The sequence below is a fragment of the Balaenoptera borealis genome, assembly GCF_965194805.1.
Source record: "Balaenoptera borealis genome assembly, chromosome: 3".
NCBI classification, from domain to species: domain Eukaryota; kingdom Metazoa; phylum Chordata; class Mammalia; order Artiodactyla; family Balaenopteridae; genus Balaenoptera; species Balaenoptera borealis.
In genome coordinates, this window is record NC_138866.1 from 28,391,688 (window position 1) to 28,408,717 (window position 17,030).

General features: G+C 49.5%; 1 protein-coding gene across 1 annotated transcript in view; it reads left to right on the forward strand.

Annotated features, from left to right (window-relative positions):
* The first annotated feature begins 350 nt into the window (after nt 1-350).
* Nucleotides 351-17,030, forward strand: part of MIDEAS (mitotic deacetylase associated SANT domain protein) — a 67,789-nt gene continuing 51,109 nt past the window's right edge. The window contains exon 1 of the mRNA XM_082383865.1: nt 351-1,065. The gene's annotated coding sequence lies outside the window, so the exon portion shown is untranslated. The remainder of the gene's footprint in view (nt 1,066-17,030) is intronic.

The following is a 17,030-nucleotide window of genomic DNA, read 5'->3' on the forward strand; positions in this document are numbered from 1 at the left end:
TTACGAAAGCCCTCCACTGCAGTTTCAAATGTCTGCTTTTTTTTTTTTTTTTTCCTCAACCACAGCAAAGGCTAACCCGTTTTCTTTCCAGCTTTACCGGATCAGGAATTCTTCCCGAAAGACTGCTGTTTAACTACTTTGTTGCTATTTATCAGAAACCAAAAAGATGGCTTTTTGTTTTTGTAGTTCTGAATACGGTGAGCAAATTTATTTCGGGCAACGATAAATTTCAGAATTACTACTGCCTGAAGCTCCTTTTGTCAGGACTCCACCCTACCCTCCAAGTCACTTTTGGTCCGTGACGAAATACGGAATGCATCAGGCCCCAAAGAGACCTGTGAGTTGCCTGTAAAGGAGGAGGTGGAAATCGCGGGGGAGGATTAGAACAGAAACTATTTTTCAGCCCCAACTTGGGCGCTGAAATAGCCCCCTTAAGTCATAAACGCTGAACGTCCTGTGCCCTTATAATCAGTGGAAATGACGAAGGACAAGTGTGCAGATCTTTTGAGGGAATGTGGGAAGAGGAGACCCGCGTTTTAAGGCCCAGCTTAGGCATTATTTGGTGGGAAAAAAACCAAAAATAAAGCAAAAACAAACACAGAGCACTGTGCTTTCCAAGAGGACCTTCTAGCTGCAACACCAAACTGAAAAACTTTCTCCTTCCCCATCCTTTGTTTTTCCCGGAACCCCAGCTCTGGGTCCCTGAACCCCAACACCATCTTCCAGATCCAGCCTGAGAGCAGCCTCGACCGCACTTCTTCGGCGCGGAAACCACCCTGCTGGAGCGAGCCTCCCCCAGAGGGCTGCAGGCTCGGCGGACTGCAGCCCGCTTCCCCCCGCAGCCGAGGGCGCGCAGAGCCGGGGGCGCGGGCGGCTGCAGGGCCCGGCGCGCCACCGCGCGAGCTGCTGGGTCACGGCCCGGGCCGCGCCACCCGCTCAGCGAGGAAGTGACGACTGCGCCGTCCCGAGAGCAACAAAGTTTGAGTCTGCGGGCCGTGCTCGCCTGCGCCCCGCGCTCGCCTGCGCCCCGCGCCCCTCCGAGCGGCCCCGGGATCCAGCGCGCAGGTGAGCCGCGGAGCTCGGCGGCCCCTCCGCAGCCGGGGCGCCGACGCGGTGCCCGGAAACGTTCGGGGCAGGGGCTTGGCCGCGCGGGCGGGGATGTGGCGGGACGGGTAGGGCAGGCTGCGCTGGGCTTGCGTGCGGGGGGCGCTGCAGGGAGGGAGCTCGGCGGCCGGGATCCGGGCCCTGGGCTGTGCCCCTGTAGTCGCCGGTTTGCCGCGGGACTTAAACCAGCCAGGGCTGCAGCCGGGCCGCTCCGGGCGCCGTTGGCTAGCGGAGGGGTTCAGGGAAGGGGCTTCCCGTGTCCTGCGTCCGAGGCTAGTCCTCCGCTCGGCGCGCCCCATCGCGACAGGCTGGGCGCAGCGGTCCCCCAGTTCCCACCCGGTGCTTCCCAAGGAAGCGTGCTCTTCCTCTTTGTAGCCCTCGCTGAGGTCGCAGGAAGGAAGTTAAAGGAACTTTCCCCCCATTTTTCTTAGCTTGGCCCGACAATGACGAAGAGCAGAGCAACTCGGAAGTTTGGGAAAACAACCCTACGCATTTCCAAAATGCAAAACCAGAATTGCCCCTAAGCGCCCTTTGAACAAATCCCTCTGACTCCCCCACCCTTTCTCCTCCCACAGCACGTCCCGAGCCTGACAGTAATCACTAAGGCCTAACACTTTGCAATTTAGCCATAAAAGCTGTCAGCGCACCCACCTACATATGTGAGTGTTTTCTATATAAAACTCCAAAACCCGCTTCCAGTGGACTCTTTGAGGCATCTCGCTCTTCTCTGTTTTCGAAAACTGCTAGGGCTGCAGGAATGTGCTTGGGAACTTTGATGGTGGTTCCCGCCGCCCTCGGTAGCCTCGTGGAAAAGGCTTTTTTTTTTTTTTTTTTTTTTTAAGAACAGCTGAGAAGTTTATGACATCCCTGCAAAGTAACTTGGGACTGGCGGGCCGGGCGGGTGGCGCTCTAGCTCCCTGGCTTGGAGTCTTCAACTGTAGCAGCAGCGGCGGTGGCGGCGGGGACGCGTTGGTGTGTGCAGGAATGTACGTCCGTGCCGTGGAGACTCCTTTGACATGGGATGTCTAGAAGTTGAATGGTGCAGTTCCTAGCAGCAGCTTCCTGGCGGCCTGTAATTACAGCGTGATTGCACAGTCAGGCATTGTTGGCGTGGATGTTTATACACAGGCTATTGTGCAAGACCTCGGGGCAGAGAACAAAATGCAGATTTGCATTGCAGATGCCCAGAACAGATCTGGGTCTGAGCTGCAGTCACCAAGTTCTTTTTGGCCTTTCACCTTAGCTAGGTGATTTATTTCCTCGTTTCTCCCTAAAACTCGGACAGTTTGCCAAACACCAGAGAAGTGAAGTGGACCCGGGAGTGCAGGATCCTTTCACTTCCACCTCAGGCAGCCTGAAAACTATCCCAGGAACTGTACCCTTATTTGTGCCTGTAGAAAATGTGGGATGATGTCAGCAGGAAAAGGAGATGGGAGATGGCTATCAACATCCCTAAACGGGAAAGCAGTTTGAATTAGCAAAATTGCATGGCAACTGGATTGGGGCCTGGTTGCAAAGAGGACACGTCAGACGTGTGACTGTGCTGGTGAGCTAGACTTTGAGCCTTGAAGTGTCAGCTGCAGAAACTTAGTAGGTGGGTCCTAATTCCTTCTTTGTGTTCTGGGCAAAGGGAAGAGTGCTGGGGCTTTAGGCTGTGTGTCTGTGCCAGTGTCGGGGCGAGGGTCCGACGGGGCCGGTGGCGGTGGGGGGGGGTGGCGGAGGCAGAGGAGTGACTCATGTTCATTTTCTCCAGAGGAACTCCCCCACCCCCTTCCTGAGCAAGGCCTGCTGCACAGACCAGGGTGGGTGTCCTCACACCTCCTGAACTGCTGTGCTGCAGGAACGGAGCGAAGCCTTCAAGTGTGGAAAGAAGGCAAACAGGTTCTCCTTGAGGGCCTCAGAGGTGGCTAACTGTAGTAGAGGGATTTAAAACACAGTCAAAAACATGTACAGGATGCATGCTGGGTCCTTCTTCTCACATGCCAAATCTCAGCCCCCTCTCTCCCTGCCCTAGGTCGAGACTCTGCCAGGGTAGCACTCAGCCCTGCTAAGGGGACTGTGTGACTCGGCAGCAGGTACCGATAGCCTGGCACACCAGACCTTCCCCATGCCTGGCCTTCTCCCCAGCCTAGTAACTGAGTTTCACCTGGTGGGAAAATGCTGTTTTGCAACCTCATGCCAGCTGCGTGTCACGGGCACAGTGACCATTTGTCAAACCAAAACATTAGGGCATAATCCCTGGCAGACACCTATGCGCTTCCAGAGACTCAAGGAAAAGCATGTGAAATCAGGACGTTTCTGGAAAGTCTGGGACTTCAGACACAGTTGCCACAGGGGAATGAGGGTTAGAGCAAAAACACCACAGAAGTAGGAGTTCCCATGAGTTGCACAACCCCTTGTTTTGGGTACATTTGGGTTTTCACTGAACTTGACTGTCAAGGTCCTGGTCAGCTGTATCACCTGACCATGGCTGCTTTAGTAAGAGCCTGCTGGTACCCAGAACTAGTCTGGAGGGGCGGGGAGGGGAGCATTCCCTTCTGACTCCAGCAGAAAGACAGCTTTGAGTTTGCAATGCTTTGTGTTCATGTAGACCGTGCAGAGACTAAAAGTGCCCAAAGGCCCCAGGGAGTGTGGGCAGGAGAGCAGGGGAGAGGGACCCCTAGCAAAGGCCAAGGAAGGAAGGACTCAGACCCCTCCCCCCGCCCCCCGGAATTGTGGAGCCACCTGGAGCAGTTTCCCGTCCATGTCATCAGTTCAGCCTGGCTGATTCTTGTGCATAACTCATGCATGCCCTTCCCCTGGCTTGCTCAGCTTTGCCTCTGTATTCACAGAACTTGCCCTGCAGTTGTACCCAGCCCAGTTTAAGACCGGAAATTTAATCCTGACTTCCTCTTCCACCTTACATAAATGCTGATTTATGGCCTAAAGTTACTGCCCAGTTCATGGCCCCAGAGCAGCCCTGCCTACTGCCTCACTATGCACAAGTAGGAACAATATTGAAAAAGCTCTGAATCAAAACGTGACAGATTATAAAAAATCATTTTATTGTTTTAAGAGGAAAAACTATTTGGGTAGTTAGGAAGCTTCCAGCAACTTTGACAAAAACTCCGAGGCTCCACTGAGAGAGGCAGATGGCAAAGTCCTCTGCAAGAGGATGGTCTTAGTATGGAGGCCTTTTATGTTCTCCGGGCCCAGTATTTATATTTCTGTTCATCTGCCTCCTCCCAGCTGCCTCCCTACACCGCAATTCCATGTTTTGACATCACAACTAACCTCCAAAAAAGGAGGCAGAATACCTCCAGCCAAAAGAGGGCATTCCAGACTCTGAAGAAAGTGCTGCAGTTTTCCAGATGCCCGGCAGTTCTGTCCTGCAAATTTGTTTCCTTCTTTAAAATGAGCCCCCCTTCATTTCTCATTCTCACTGAAGCATCTCTTTGTGAGACCCTTAAACCTTTTTTTTCTTTGTCTACATGACACAGGGCAATGCTTTACGACTTTCTCTCTCAAGTGCCACTTGAAATACACACAGGTTCTTTGAAAAAGCCTGGGATAAAGGGCTCCTCTGTAATCTCACTTAAAACGCCTGTTTGCAAGGGTCAGCCTCCTGCTCAGCAACCTTCAGTGGCTCCCCATTGTCTGCACAGTAAGGATCGAACTTCTAGGATGGCAGTCAGGGCCTCCCACGCAGGGGTCTGGCCTCCACTGCTCTCCTGCCCTAGCCCTTTGCTCTGACCTGGTGACCCACTCTGTGTGTTTGTCCAAACTGCTTGTGGCAAGCATTCCTACCTTTCATGGTTCCCCGGAAGTCTGGAATGCCTCCTCTTTCCTCTCTCCCACTTGGCTCAGTCTTGCTCTCCTTTTTAGCCCTATTCATGTTCCCCTCCTTAAGAATGTCCCCTGTTCCACTCTGTGGGCCTCTCCCTGGAACTCCAGTAACATCCACTGGGGGCCCCTGATGAAGAAACGTTGAAACTTGGTCTAAAGGATTTTCAACTTCTCCTTTGGACCATAGCTCCGATCATACCCTTCACTTACCTTCTTAAATGTGCTTTTGGGTGGATCAGTGTTATCACTTTTCAACTAAACTGGAAGTCCTTGTTTTATATATCTTTGTATTCCCAGCCCTGGGGTTCCTGGTGAATATTGGATGATGAGGATGACGGTGATGATGGTGAGGATGCAGCAGATGCAGTGGCTTTCAGATATTGTTGGCTGTGCATAGGCACATACCCAAGCCAAGCACCAAGGACCATGGTTCCCAGTCTTTTTTTTTTGGCGGGGGCGGGGGGGTTATTTATTTATTTATTTATTAACATCTTTATTGGAGTATAATTGCTTTACAATGGTGTGTCAGTTTCTGCTGTCTCACAAAGTGAGTCAGCTATACCTATACATATATACCAGTTGGTTCCCAGTCTTTATTCTGAACACTTACCCAGCCCTGCCTCCTTCTGTCTGTTGGCCTCTCTCTGGTGCCTCCTAGCTTTGTACCTCTTGTTCAGCTTCTTTTCCAGCACCTCTTCCCCCTGGTTGCTAGACAGTGTCTGCCCAGCTTCAGCACTGGCTCCTCCTTGTCTTGATTTGGGCCTAGTTGATCTGCCCCAGGGTGTCCTAAGCCTGAGCACTGGCTCTGTGGGGAGAGCATCCATTACCTGGGTTGGCCTGGTCCTCCAACGGAACCAGACTGATAGAAGGAGGTAGGGCCAACTCTCAGACACACTTGTGAGGAAGGCAAAGAGATGCTTCCTGGTTGACCATAGCTTTGCTTTGCCCAAATAGGTACTGACTTATAAAACTAGGCTAAACTATAAAACTGAGTCTTGGGGAGATCCTTGCTAAACCCTAACATCAGGTTTAACTAGGAGGATTCTGTTGTCTCCACCCAGTTCTTATGCTGTTAATCTCAACCTTGCCATATAAGCTAGGTTCTTTCTTTTTTAATTGAGATATAATTCACATGCTGTAAAATGCACCCTATACACTAGATTCCTTAAAAAAGTTTTTTTAAAATAAAATCTGGTAGATTCTTTTTTCCCCAGTTTTCTTCTCAAAAAGGTAATATACAACCCAAAGGCCCATCAACAAATGAATGGATAAAGACGTGGTATATACATACAATGGAATATTACTCAGCCATAAAAAAGAATGTAATTCTGCCATTTGCAGCAACATGGATGGACCTAGAGAATATTTTGCCAGTGAAATAACTCTGGCAGAGAAAAACAAATACTGTATGATACCACTTATATATGGAATATGAAAAATAATACAAATGAAGGTATATGCAAAACAAAAACAGACTCACAGATATAGAAAACAAACTAGTGGTTACCAAAGGGGAGAGGAAAGTGAGGGGGACAAGTTAGGGGTATGGGATTAACAGATACAAACCACTATGTATAAAGTAGATAAGCAACAAGGATATATTGTATAGCACAGGGAACTATAGCTGTTATCTTGTAATAACTTAATGGAGTATAATCTGTAAAAATACTGAATCAGTATGCTATACACCTGAAATTAATATAATACTGTAAATCAACTATACTTCAATTTTTAAAAAACAGGTAATACATACCTGTAGTTCAAAATTCAAAAGAGGTAAGTTATACAGTGTAAAGTAAGTCTCAAAAATAATTTCAATATAGACAATAGATTACTATACAGATAAATACATACGTATAAAAATGCAATGGAATTAGAAAAATAAATGTGTATTTTAACCTTGAGGGAAGGAAGACCTTCTTAAGAAAGAGACAAAACAGAACTCATAAGAAAATACTGATAAATTTGATAACATAATCCTTTGAAAAAATAAATTTTCCATCCTCTATTGTTCCCCATTTCTTCATTCTGTCAGTGTCCCTGTCTTAGGCAACTACAATTTGTCATTTTTCAGCTATGCTTCCAGATGTAGCTTTTGCACATAGAAGAAAGTATGAATCTATAAACAAATGCTGGCATACTCTGCACAGCATTCTGCCTTCTGTGTTTTTCATTTTTAATGTGTCTTGGAAGTGATTCTGTATCAGTGCTCATAGAGCCACTCATTTTTTCCATTGGCTAAATTGTATTCCACTGTATGAAAATGCCATCATTTATTTAACTAGTCTACTACTGAAGAACGTTTGGGTTGTTCCCAGTCTTTTGCTGTTACATACAATGTTGCAGTCAATATGTTGAATTCACTTTTAATTGAAAATTCTTGATGAACATAAAAGGGGTGAAACTGGAATTTACCTAGAAAACTATTTCTGAAAAATTATGCATAAACTGCACTTAATAAACCAATATTGTCTAGAATCTGCTGTTTCACAAAATAATCAATTTTTAGAACTGTAGAACATTCTATAACTTTTAGGACCTTAGGGACTGCTATCATCCCGCCTCTCTTTTTGTTTTTTGTTGGATTTTTTTGGCTGCGTTGGGTTTTTGTTGCTGCACGGGTTTTTTCTAGTTGCGGTGAGCGGGGGCTACTCTTCCTTGTGGTGCGCGGGCTTCTCACTGCAGTGACCTCTCTTGTTGAGGAGCACGGGCTCTCGGCACACGGGCTCAGTAGTTGTGGTGCATGGCCTTAGTTGCTTCGCGGCATGTGGGATCTTCCTGGACTAGGGATCGAACTCGTGTTCCCTGCATTGGCAGGCGGATTCTTAACCACTGTGCCACCAGGGAAGTCCCCCGCCTCTGTTTTATAGTAACTGCAGTAACGGCATCTCAGAGAATTTAAATCTGGGAAGGGAACGTACAGTAACTCACTTTTAACTAAGGGTCAGAGACGATAATTGACTTCTCTAAGGTCGCACAGCTGCAGAATGGAAGAGTCAGGCACAAACCCCACATTCCATTTCTTTTCACCATCTTGCATTGATCATCTTAGTCATCATAATCATCAGTTCCAGCCTATTTGTGAACCAAGGATTTTGTTTACAATTCCATCTCTTTAGTTTCCTTAAGGCAGTACACAAAGATTTAAAAAGAAGAAACTTGACAAAAAACGAAACCAAAAACCAGGGTTGGAGTGAGGTCCTTAAAAAGAGGGATGCTAGAAGGCCCAGGAACACAGACTCAGCACCCCTTGGGCAGCCGGTTAACGCAAGGCTGACTGTCCTCACTGGGCATTTACAGAACAGCTGCAGTGCTCTCAACACTGCATGTGGCACAACAAGGGGTGCAAAGCAGGGTCCCACTTGCCCCTTCTCTCCAGGAGGCTGACAGTCAGCTTCTGAGATAGGTTGTAGCCAGAGGGAAAAACAGACTCAGTGTGGATCGGTCACTTAAGAACGGAATTTGGTGGAGTTGCATTTTCTGGAGGTCAGGTTCTAAAGTCAGTGTGTAAAGTGAAAAATAAGAATATAATCAAGATTAACCTTGAAAGTCCCTTAGGAGGGCACCAGGTAGGCGGCAGACGTACTGGCTCTTGATACTTAAATTCATCGTAGGCTGTTCCTCTAGTTCTGGAAGAAGTTGCAGTTTCCAAGGTCAAGCAGCAGATGAAGTGGCTTGAATTTGGGGGCTCTGTAGTATGAAATATGTGTGTGTTCAAATACTGCAGTCTCACTCAGCATGCCGAGATACTTATACTGTGATATCCCGCAGGCAGCAGGCAGCAGGCTCAGGGCTCTTAGCCCATGCTCACCCCTGAATAGACGGCAGGTTTATAAGTTAGGAAATAACCATAGGAGGTTAAGCAAAAAAGGCTCTTCGAACAGGTGAGCAGGGTGTAAAGGAGAGATCCATGGAGTGGGTTTTAACTGCAGGATTGCAGAGGAAGGACTTATGCTTGGGGTGACCTGTCATTGCTGTGGGGCTGGGCGAGGACAGTGCCATGTGGAGCAGACACTTTTCTCTGCTCTAAGGCCCTAGCCCTCCACATCCGCTCTCCTCTCCCCTTCCCCTGCCTCCCTTCCCCAGCCTCCCTATTGCAGGCCATTGTAAGGGGCCTGCAAGGAATCTACCTCATGAGTCTGTGTCTACTTCCTCTGTGGCTTCCCAATAGCATGTGCTTTGGGGCAACTTAGGAGCCAAATCCACTCCCCGATCCCCACTTCCACTTGCACTAGAGGTGGGGAAAGGCTCAAGATTTCCTCCAAGGAGGCTGTGCTGACCTACCCAGCTGGCATTTAGGATCTGAATTCCCAGTTATGGAGAAAAAAAAACCTGGCCACAGCAGTAGCAGTGGAACCCTGCCCATCCTTGTTTATAGAGTGCTTTCCCCCACATTCTTCCTTCTTTTACTCACTCATGCTGTATGCATTTATTGAGTCCCTACTGTGTGCTTAGCTCTGTGCTAGGTACTGGGGATGCCTCCCCCTTCACGGTGTTCACGGTCTGTGAGGGAGACAGACACACATAAAAGCCAAGAGCCATTAGTGCCACGGATGTCAATGTGAAACTATCCAGGGGTCTGCAGGGCTCAGAGGAGGGACAGGTCGCTTCTGCCAGGCCGGAGGAGAGAGAACCGTTAGCAAAAGTCTAGGACGGCCCCAGTGCCTTGCATGGTCCCTGTGCTCAGGGAAGCCTGGGGAATTAATGAATAAGAGGCTTTCTGGAGAAGGTGGTGTTTGAGCCGAGTCCTGAGAAACGAGTAGGCGTCCACCAGGTGGCAAAGGGGGTCAGGGCATTCTAGGCACAGGGAGCAGCTCAGGCAGGGCCTGGAGTGGAGGCGTGACACGACAGGGTCTTCTCCGGCAACTGCAAGCAGCGGTTGTGATGGAGCACTTGTACGAGGGGGGTGCAGAAAGGGACAGGCAGGGGCCACGTCACGGGCCAGCCATTTGTGTCAGCGGAGAGATTTAGAGCTTACTCTGAGGGCAGTGGGGAGCCACTGAGGACTGATTGTGTTTGTGTGTGTGTGTGTGTGTGCGTGTGTGTGTGTGTGTGAGGGAGAGAGAGGATCAGATTTTCTTTTTAAAAGGTCACTCACTGTGATGTGGAGGATTGACTGAAGCTGGGGGAAAATGGGCAGTAAAGAGACCAGTGAGGAGGTCATTGAGGGAGGTCACAGTGGTCCCTGCGGCGAGATGGAGGAGTCTGAGCCAGAGCAGTGGGGGAGGGAGAAGCTGGATTAGGAAGGTGTCGAGGGAGTTGGGTTGACAGGCCTTGAGGACCAACCAAATGAGTAGAGCAAGGGAGAAGTTGAAGTGTTTCCTTAGGTTTCTGCTTGAAACAAAGAAGGAGGAGCAGCTTTTAGGGAAGAGAAAATGAGTCTAATTTTGTACATGTTGAGTTGGAGGTGCCTCCGGGACATCCAAGAAAGCAGTTCTAGTGGGCAGTTGGACATATGGGTCTGGGGCAGGAGATTCCCCCAAGGGATGGCAATGGGCGGCATTGCCCCCTCCACGAACTCTAACCAAGCTACCCCAAATAAACATCATTTAAGTAAAAATGATTACTTACTGTGCAGCTACAGCTTCAAGACAAGTTCCAGACAAACCCAATTACCTCCCAGTAGCCCCCTCTGTCTGTCAGACACTCTGGAACAGACACTTGGGAATCACTAGAACACAGAAGGTGGTTGGAGGTAAGGGAGCTGATGGCATCACCCATGGAGAGCATGCAGTAGGAGGCAAGGGGATCACCGTTTAAGGGGTATGGTATATAAGGCAAGTCAGCAACGGAGACCAGGAAGGAACCAATGGTGAGGAAGGAAGAAAACCAGGAGAGCATGATGTCATAGATGTCAAAGGAGGAGGGAGCTTTGCATTTTATAACAGGGACCATGGTTTTGTGCACCTAGTATAGCACATGGCACATGGAAAGTTTTCCATAAGTCTTTATTAAACTGAGTTGAAATTGATCAACTGTTAATCACTGGGGACGTCAAGAAAGAGAGGACTGAAAAGAATGATTGACTTAGGAATTAGAAGGTTCCTGGGTCTTTGCCATGGGTGGGGACTTCTCATTTGATTTAATCTCCCTGAGAAATAGATGGTGCAGGTATCACCAGGTGCCCCAGGGTTGGAGTGACATGTGCAAGTTCTAGAACGCAGGTTTCTTGACTCCAAGTCCACCTTTCCCTGAACTGATGGGGAAATAGGGAAGAGTCCAAGGGAGTGATAATGCTTTTAACTTCTGATATTAATGCTCCAAATGGGGACATCTGGTTAGAACCAGGGGCAGGATGAATTGTTATATTCAGCATTTACGTCATTTGTTCATATTTGCGATTATTAGGTGGCTGTGATCCTCTCAGGTGTGTGAGTATTTAGATGAGACTCTTTTCCCGGAGGGAAAGATAGAAGCTTGAGCCTAGGTGTTGTCTTGGGGGGGTGGGGGGGGCAGTGCAGAGGAGTCAGTGTAGAGGTAGAAGGACATGCTGGGGTAGTCTAGGTCTTTGGTCTGCAAACAGCAGAAGCTGGCTCTGGCTAAATTAATGAGAAAAGGAATGTACTGGAAGGATATCTGGTGACTCACTGAATGTCCTGGAAATCTGGAGACTGAGGCTCAGAAATCAATCAGGACCTGCGGGAAGTTGGGTAGCTGAAACCAAAGACAAGGTGATGATGCCACTGGCCTGGCATCACTGCTGCCTGCTAACCTGACTGCTGCCACCACCTCCAGTATGAATTTTGAACTCTCCCTGATTCTTTGTGTCACTCAATCCACAGGCAGAGCCCAGGCTGAGCATCTGGTTGACCAGCTTAGGTCACATGCTCATGTTCTCACAGGTTCTGGAGGTTACAGCTTCCCCAGTTGCAGGTGGAACTCTCCCTCCCACAAGGACTCACAATGCCAGGTTCCTCAAACCTGCGGACAGGTATGCATGCCAGGTGGACAAGTGTCCACCATAGAAGCCAGAGCCCGTTCTAGCCCTCAGACTGGGATGACTGGGCAGTGCTGGACATGAGGTGGAGATGGGGCATCCCCCATAGGCCACTGAAAATATCCACGTTTTGATCTTAATCTTTTTGGACATCTTTCTGAATCCTTTAGCCTCCAGCTAAACTTTAGGATTCTTTTTTTTAAAATAAATTTATTTATTTATTTATGGCTGTGTTGGGTCTTCGCTGCTGCGCGTAGGCTTTCTCTCATTGCGGCGAGCGGGGGCTACTCTTCGTTGCGGTGCGCGGGCTTCTCATTGCAGTGGCTTCTCTTGTTGCGGAGCACGGGCTCTAGGCATGTGGGCTTCAGTAGTTGCAGCACGTGGGCTCAGTAGTTGTGGCCCGCGGGCTCTAGAGTGCAGGCTTAGTAGTTGTGGCGCACGGGCTTAGTTGCTCCACGGCATTGGGATCTTCCCGGACCAGGGCTCGAACCCGTGTCCCTTGCATTGGCAGGCGGATTCTTAGCCACTGAGCCACCAGGGAAGTCCTAGGATTCTTATATGCTCTGGAGATCTGAGCATTTCATTAGCAGTTGGATTTTTCCTCTGGAATTTGAAGGATTCCAGTGGAAAAGAGAGCTCATCCCAGCATCTGGATCCTCCCTGCACATTTGATTCCACTTGGAAAACTTCAGCGCTGCCTTGTAAGGCCAGAGGCCAGAGCTTGGCTCTCTCTGGCTAAAAGGCAGCTACAATGCAAATTCTGTTTCTCCTCTGGGGTTGGGCGAGACCCACAGGGCCGTGAGGTGTTTGGGAGGTGCTACCTTGCTTTTGACTGGGGTTTGGCTTCAGGCTTGCTGCCGAAGTTGTCCAAAGTGACAGGAGTAGGCTCTTCTCACCTTCCAAAGATGTCAACCTGCTGGAGATGTCCTATCCAATATCCTGCCTGAGAGAGAGCTAAAGGAGGTAGGGCTTCATCTGCCTGGGGCTGTCAGCATTGCCAGTCGCATCCCTGCCCAGTTTCCTCATCCAAACAAGAGGGTGTTTGTTCGGTGAGCACCAGCTCCCTTCTTGCCCTCAGATCCTCTGGTTATAGCTCTTTGACATCAGGGCACCCTGACTGAAATCTTGGCCGTTCAGTTCCAATAACCTTAGACGAAGGGATTAATTTGCTTTAAAGAGAAAAATGCGGTTTTGAACTTCTGGACTCATGGCTGTGGTGGCTACCAGCATTTCAAGGGTCTTTTCCACTGGTGCCTGTTAGTGGGGAGCTGCTGCCTCCACGAAGCTGGGTGTGTCAAGGGCTGGGTTCTTGCACCCCGGACTGGAGGTGATTCCTGAGGCTGAGGCCTGCTCACCAATGTGGGGTCAGGGTGACCCCCGGGAAGGACGGAGCAGGAGTGTTCCTAGCCAGTATTGGCTCTGGCACAGTTTGCACTGATTTGCCCATTTTTGTCCAGATGACACAGAATCGTGTTGAGAACAACACAGAAGCAGAAAAGAAGTCTTGGAAGGATCTGAGTTATTTTTACTAAAACACAGCTTTGATCACGTCACCCCTCTTAAAAACCTTTGAGGGCTGCCCAAGTCCTGCAGGAGGAACCTCACATTCCTCAGAAAGGCACCCAAGGCCCTGAGAGCCCCAGCCCACCTCTCCACCTCCTCTCCTGCCACTCCCCCTTCCCTAGCGCCGCCCTCTATGTTCTCTCTGCTCCTCCGCACTCCTCCAGGCCTCTGTGCCTTGTGCATTGTTGTTCCCCCTGCCTGGAGCCGTCCTCCCTGCCCTTTTCCTGGCAGAAGCCCACAGAACCGGCCAGAAGTCACCTGCTTCCTTGCTGCCTTCCTGAGCTGCCAGCTTAGCGTTTCTGCAATCGAGCTTCCCCACAGGAGGACGCTGGCATCAGCTGCAGGTGTGCCTGGCTCCTCCCTGGCCTAGCACTGTGCCTGGCACGCAGTAGGTGTCCCGTGATGGGACCGGAAGGGCGGCCTGAGGGGATGTGAGGGCGTAGGGGCAGGCCCAGGACCTGGCCTCGGTCAGGGGGCACGCGTGGTTGGTGAGCTGACAGCCTCCCATTGCACCTGCTAGTGGAGCTGCTGCCTTGGTGGCTTTGCTGTTTCTCTGAACCTGAGGGAGACCCTGGTGAGGGTGGGAAGGGGGTTTAGGGCCACAAAGCCCAGCACCTGGGTCCCCCGCACCCTGAGGATGACTCTGAGGAGGCATCTGTGGTGAGGAGCTGGTTTAAAGGCTGCAGAGACTTTCCACCCCATCAGCCCAACCCCTGAAGAAGGCTAAACACCAGCTGCCCTTGGAGGACCCCTTAGTGTCCATGCCTGGCACTGTCTGCTGGCTTTGCACGGAGAAGGAACTAGGGAGAACGAGTCAGCACACCATGAGAGGACGCACTGAGGCTCTAAAATGGAAAGCGCTGTTCAGCCGAGTGACCGTCAGGACAGGCTGTGGCTCTTTCTGTTGGAGGAAGAGGAGCACCCACCTGACAATGACTGCAGGATGCAGCAGGAGCCCCAGAGCAGGCACTTGGGGTCTCAGTTTGTCTATACAATGAGACACTTACACCACATGTGGTTCTTTCCTGCTCAGAAATTCCCCAAGCCTGTGAACGGAGACTGGCAGACGGTGTCTTTATGGTGCCTCACAGTGGGACCTGTGTTACCTCACAAGAGCCTTCCTGGTGTGGAATAGTTATCCGCGGTCTGCATGCCACCTAGAGAGAGCCGTGGAGGAGCATATTTCCCACCATACCTGATGAGGTGGACTTTCTTTCTTAAGAGATTTTCTTTGTCAAAGTTGAACCCACACATGCACGGGCCTGCTTGACTGCTGGTGAGTGCATGGCCTCTGTTGTTTGCAAAATATGTTTCCATACCTGGAATCACATCGTATTTCTAAGATCTCTTTTAGGAACCCCTTGAAGTGTGTCTTTGTTCTTGGCCCTTGGAAGATCAACTCAGAGGAAACTTGAGTGGTGGGGTGGGTTTGATGTCCTAGGGAGGTGTTGGCCCGTTTTGGGAGGGATCTGCCTTTGTTTCTGCCTCCAGGGGGCCTGCTGCCTCCTCCTGTCCAACTCAGTCCTCCACCTTCCTACTCCCATCTCTGTCCTCCTTCCTCATCCCTCCCCAGCAAATCAATGGAGCTACCTCTGAGCCATCCTACCTTGCTTGGTAGGATTGGGAGGTGTCAGGAAAACTACTTTGGAAAAAGATAGTCCAGGTAACTCACATAGAACAATATATATATATATATTTTTAATAAATTTATTTATTCATTTATTTAATTTTTGGCTGCATTGGGTTTTCGCTGCTGCACGCGGGCTTTCTCTAGTTGCAGTGAGCGGGGGCTACTCTTTGTTGCGGGGCGCAGGCTTCTCATTGTGGTGGCTTCTCTTGTTGCAGAGCACAGGCTCTAGGTGCACGGGCTTCAGTAGTTGTGGCACACGGGCTTCAGTAGTTGTGGCTCGCGGGCTCTGGAGCGCAGGCTCAGTAGTTGTGGCTCACGGGCTTAGTTGCTCCGCGGCATGTGGGATCTTCCCGGACCAGGGCTCGAACCCATGTCCCCTGCAATGGCAGGCGGATTCTTAACCACTGTGCCACCAGGGAAGCCCCAATATTATTATTATTATTATTATTTTTTTAATGGCTGTGTTGGGTCTTCGTTTCTGTGCGAGGGCTTTCTCTAGTTGCGGCAAGTGGGGGCCACTCTTCATCGCGGTGCGCGGGCCTCTCATTATCGCAGCCTCTCTTGTTGCGGAGCACAGGCTCCAGACGCGCAGGCTCAGTAACTGTGGCTCACGGGCCTAGTTGCTCCGCGGCATGTGGGATCTTCCCAGACCAGGGCTCGAACCCGTGTCCCCTGCACTGGCAGGCAGATTCTCAACCACTGCGCCACCAGGGAAGCCCCCCAATATATTTTTTTAAATGTAGAACTTGAAGCTATAAAAAATGTTAATTTCCTTTTACGTACTAGTATTACTCTTGGGAATTTATTCTAAGGAAATAATTCTAGAAAGGAAAAGAGCTATACGCACAAAGATATTTATAGCAACGTTGTTTAAAATAGCAAAAAACTGTAAACAGCCTGAGTGTTCCACATGGCTATATAATTGGTGATACCTAGACTCAGTGGAATATTGTGCCACTGTTAAATTAATATGAAGATGATATTAATTCATGCGAAAGTGCCGAAGAATTTTGGTGAAAAAGTGGCTTCTGTTTTAACAGGCAAATTGCACATACACTTGGTGAGTGCATACAAACTGATTACATTGGCTATGGTATAAATTGGCATAAGGTAAATACAAGATTTAGGTGAAGTGGTTATGAGTGGAGTATTTGTGTGTTTGAAATTGCTTTATATATATACTTTTATATAATACTTTAATATATATTATATATATATTAATATACTTGAATATATTATACCTTTATAACATTTCTATTATATATTAGTATACTTTAATATATACTATACTTATATAATAAATACATGTATATACTTACATATTATATAATTTTAAAAAAAAAGGACCTTAACTTATCAACATCTTTGGATCTGGGTGGGAAGGAGGCCAGGGGGAGGAATTCCAAGCCTCCCATCTGTTACCACCTGAAAGAAGGAACTGCTGTGTCTTATCAGCCCCCTGCACTGCAGGGGCTGGAGAGTTCAGATTGGCTGAGCCTGACTTCATAGGCTGGCTAACTACATAACTTCAGGGCTCCCAGTGGACTCGGCCTGGTGCAGGCGACCCCCAAGTGGCCTCAGAGCCCCAGATGATTGTTTGCACCTGGGTTTCTGGGGAACCAACCCAGTGAGTACATGTGGCCCTGAGGCTCTGGCTCTAAGCCGCCCACTCACCTCGAGGCTGCCCGGTCCTGCTGGCCCAGCCGCAGCGGGAGGCAGATTCTCTCTTCTGCAGTTCACACAGGCAGGGGAGAGGGTGTGCTTTGCAAAATGACCTCCTGCACAGTGTTGCACAGATTCATTATAGTATTGAAACTTAGAGTTGCCCTTTAGCCAGCCTCATGAAGCCCTCCACATTCATCCAGCCTACCTCTGGCTTGGCCTGCAGGGCCCTCTGACCCCTCCCATCTTGCCATGAGCTCTGCTGGGACTTGCAGCTGCAGGTGTGGCCTGTGGCTGAGCAGCTGACTG